This window comes from Solanum lycopersicum, chromosome 11, assembly GCF_036512215.1.
Source record: "Solanum lycopersicum chromosome 11, SLM_r2.1".
NCBI classification, from domain to species: Eukaryota; Viridiplantae; Streptophyta; class Magnoliopsida; order Solanales; family Solanaceae; genus Solanum; species Solanum lycopersicum.
This window is the reverse complement of record NC_090810.1, coordinates 49,257,206-49,261,720: the sequence shown is the minus strand read 5'-3', so window position 1 is coordinate 49,261,720 and position 4,515 is coordinate 49,257,206. Positions and strand designations below refer to the sequence as shown.

Here is a 4,515-nt window from a genome sequence, read left to right as displayed (position 1 = left end):
CCCGAGGCTCCCGCTACACCCCTTCAAACCAGAAGATAAAATAAAAAACTCTTCAAAAAGGGTGATAAAAATAAGAGAATCACTACTCAATCCTGACAGAATTTAAATCCCTGCCAAAACCCAACTCCTTATCATTAAATAAACCCATGACTAGTAAACTAAATCCTCATGATGAACCCTCATCAACAGGTATTGTTGTTAAAAAAAATAGAGTTATGAAATGCAGTCACTGGAAACATACTAATAAGTGGTGGTTCCAACTACCTCGAAGAAAAATAGGGAAAAAAATTACTCAGTCTGATAAAAAAGATTTTCTAATTACAGATTTATAGATACTGCCTATCATGGTGCTTGACAAGGAATATGAATGTTTTGGAGTGACTGACCTCCTAAAGTCATGTTACACCAATCGAAATTATATGAAATCGAGCCTCAACAAAAAAAAATAAAGGTATTATGAGTTTATATTAATAGCTACTGATTCGGTGAAAATTGAACATAAATTAGCAGATAACAATGATCCAAATAGTTTTTTATTTTTGAGATTCACAATTAAAAAGATATTATATTATTTCTAAAGGGATATCTTATATTATTAGTTGGTCCTTCGATATTCATGATTTGAATTGATTAAGTATCTGAGTAAGACTATCAAATCAAATTAAAGGATGGACTCTAAAAGATCACGATGACAAATTATTGTCGGCTCTTCATCACGAAGGAAATTGCGGCATTTCAAAAGAAGAATAAAAAAGAAGGCTTGAAGAAGCTCTATTAAATCTCGACAATAATAACAATCATGAAAAATTAATTGAGTTATTAGACATTGCATCCTCACATACCAATGAGAAAAGTAAGGAGGATATGTATCAACTTCAATAATGAAATGAATGTGCCAAGCATATGTTAATATTTATTATGTCAAAAATTAAACAAACAGGTGAGCCCCGCAGGAACAAAACTCCATGCCAAAGTACCAAACAACAAGATATGTGCTTTTTCAGCAAATATATCTTCAAAAGAGAATAGACATGCAGTAAAGGCTATGAGTAAGAAGTTCAAGCCACGTGGCGTTTATTCAAAGTCACGTATAATTATTATTAGTTATGTGTAATACTTAGTAATTACGTGTGAAGAATTATGTGTATTAGTGTATGCACATATGTAAAATAGGTAGTACAATAAGTTAGCCTAATCAACATGTCTATTTAAGGTTTTCAACTTGTATCACTACAGAACATTCAAAATCTTGCAACTTTGAAACCTCTCTACGCTTTGATCCCATCTTCCCGACTTTTTCATTCTCCCTTTCATGTTCTCTCTCCTTTCTCTACATCAAAAAAAAGTTTTGTAAGTACATATTTTCTCTACTTATTTTAAAAATTAATTTTATGTTTTAACATTTTAAAGTTAGTTTGTTTACTGCTTTTGTTCTTCTCTTTTTTTTTAAGTTTTTCTTTCAAGTGTTTGCTTGTTCTTGCTCCCTTTTGTTACTATGCCCAATTTTTCTTAGGATTACGTTTCGGAACTCGATTCATTTCCTCCATTGGTATTAGAGTCAAGTTGACTAGGAAGAGTATGAGTAGGAGCGGCTACGTCACTACACTGTCCTTGGGCGGACAATGTCTAAACTTAGGTTACGGTTGGTTGATAAGTTCAGAGTTTGGTAGTTGTCCTTCTTCTTCTTCCACTTATGTTCTAGTTTTATTCCTTAAAGTGGGTAGCGGATAATTTTCTATTTAAACGTTGGCAAGCCTGTACTCTTCTTTTGGATTAGCTACACTGTGTGTGTCCTTGAGCCAGACCCGGAGGGTGTTACAATCGCCAGCCTAGAGGAATAAAATCAAAGAAAGTTAGTGAAAAAAGTAACAACAATTACTACCAAAGAATTCATTATTTCGATAGTAATTTTTAAAGTAGACAATTAAGCCCAAGGATAGTGTTTTTCTCCGAGGTAAGTAATTCCCTTGGTTTTGTCGAGTTTGTTAGAATATACCTTCATAAGATTCTGGTCAATATCCTGGTGCAACTATAAAAGGTTTAATTATTATATAAATATTAAGATGTAGCAATTGTTCGTGGAATATTATTAGGATTTTCACATAATCGACGTTTTGATTCTCTTTAGTATTTATTTGTTGCTTTATATTAACGATTTTGGAGAATACAACATCATATGATTTTGGTTGTAATCTGATGAGTCAAATAAGTGTTTTTTTTTTTTTTTAATAAAATTGGTTAAATTGATTAAAGAGCCAAGTTACTATAAAATCATTAGTTAAGTGGTTTAATTGGTATGTTACATGCCGAATGTTAACAAATTTTATCAATAATTTCTTTTGGTGTGTGATATGGTGTACACATACCAACTTCAACTTAAATTTCATATACATATTTTTGTGTATTTAGTTATATTATTTGGTATATAAAATATAACTTTTTACAAAAACTGGTTAAGCTTTTGGTGTATTTTATTTATCTGAATTAGTTTAGATAATAATTTGAAATTGGTCATATGTGATCTGCTACTTAATCTGGTATATTTGTTTCTATAAATTGGTGGTGAATTAATACTTTGATCAATGTGTTGGTGTATTTTTGGATTAAATGTCAGATTACGTTTGGTACGTCCATTGGTGTAATACATTGTATGATTTAACTGATTCTGTGAATTACCACAAACTGGTTTAGGTATGTGATGTGGTACTTAAGGTGGTATATTTGTTACACCAAAATAATAATCTGATGTATAAGTTGGTGTATTTATTGGTCTAAATATAATAGAATAGTTTCAAAAATACGTATGTTATGATGATTGGGGTATTTGGTGTAATTGATGGTGAAAATTTAGGTGAAAAAATTGATGAAAAACTTTGGAAGCGGTTATGTAACCACCAATTGCAAGAAAGCAACCAGGAAGATCACCAAATAATGATCATAAGAAGAGATTCAATGAAGAAAGATGCAAGAGAAGTAAAGTCATTTGTAATAAATGTGGTACACCCAAGTATAACAAGAAGACTTGTCCCAAATTGTCGGATAAAGCTTATGTTCAGTAGTGTGTTTTTCAATTTTATTTTTAGTTAAAACATGACGTAGTTGAAACTTTTAATTTTATGTTGGCAGATTGAATCCTATGATAAAAACATTCATGTTTGCGTGTTTTTAATATTACTTTACCTTTTTATGCACAAATCTATTTACGTAAATGGTTATGAAATAATTGTAAATTTTAATAATAGAAAACTATGATTTATATAATATTGGTGTTGTATTCAAAAGTTATTATCTATAATATGATATTGATGTAATTGTCGTTGTAAGGTTGGTGTGTAATCATATCCTTTTGATACTATCAGAATTACGGAATCAAATGCATACTGCATGACCCTTTCAAGGTGGGTTTAATTTTAGAGTACGATATTGTTGAAACAAATTGGATCAAAAATTTTAATTAATTTATGATTTGTATTCTTTGAAGTATCCTAATCTTTCTGACATAAACCTTTTCATTCTTAGTCTATATGCTCTCTAGTATTGCTACAACATCTATTTAGCAACTTTCTCATTTGAAATTTTAAAAGTAAAATCTAACAATGTTAAAATTTAGGTGCACATAATTCAGAGGGAGAATAAGAACAGAAAAGAATGAAGAAGAAAAGGAAGAGAGAAGTTTTTAATTTTTTTTAAAAAATGAATAGCATAGGAAGTAATAATTTCTTGGAAAACTGAAGAGGTGGAAACATAAAAAATATTTAAAAAACTTAGTGATAACCAAAATTAGTGAGATAAATTTAATACATGATAATCACCCCCAAAAATAGGCACAAAAATAATATACTAAAATAAAAATAAATAATAAGAAAATTGAAAATTAATTAGATATGCTATGTGTGTAATTTAGAAACTTCGTTTGTTATTAAATATAAATATGTTAAGTATTGTTAATTAATGTCTTAAGTAGTATACTTTTATAATTTCACGTTAATAAATTAAGTATCCTCTTTTCTGAATATGCAATACGAAACAAATGAGTTTCTATCTCATACTTCGCATTCGGAAAGAGAAATAGTTGAATAGAGTATTGATGACCTCGCAGAAAATCAATTTTTTGATAAATTACATGAAATAGGATGACCTTTACGGTATATAAAATGAAATATTTATCAGATAAACAATCAGCTACATTAACTAAAACCGAATTTACTAGCACATTAAAATATTGGTGGAATAATTATCTCACAGAAGATAAGAGGCAAAGTGTATTAAATATCATAACTATTAACCCAAATATTAAGAATGAATCTTCAGGGCGAACCATGGAGAATCAAATCTTAGAAGATGTCATCACCACCTTAATTTATAATATAACTGAACATTTTATTTGAGAACCTCAACTTTTTCAAGATAGAAGTCTAGAGATATTATCTAATCTATCTTGCTCAAAATTGGACGATTTTAGATGGTATAAATATGTTTTTCTCAACGAAGTTATAATTAGAAAAGATTGTAAGC

General features: G+C 29.4%; 1 long non-coding RNA gene across 1 annotated transcript; it reads left to right on the top strand.

Annotated features, from left to right (window-relative positions):
* Positions 1-954: 954 nt before the first annotated feature.
* On the top strand, positions 955-3,152 carry LOC109118965 (uncharacterized). The gene is made up of 2 exons (XR_002026139.3): positions 955-1,350; positions 2,852-3,152. It is a non-coding gene; the product is annotated as an uncharacterized lncRNA (long non-coding RNA).
* The last annotated feature ends 1,363 nt before the right edge of the window (positions 3,153-4,515 follow it).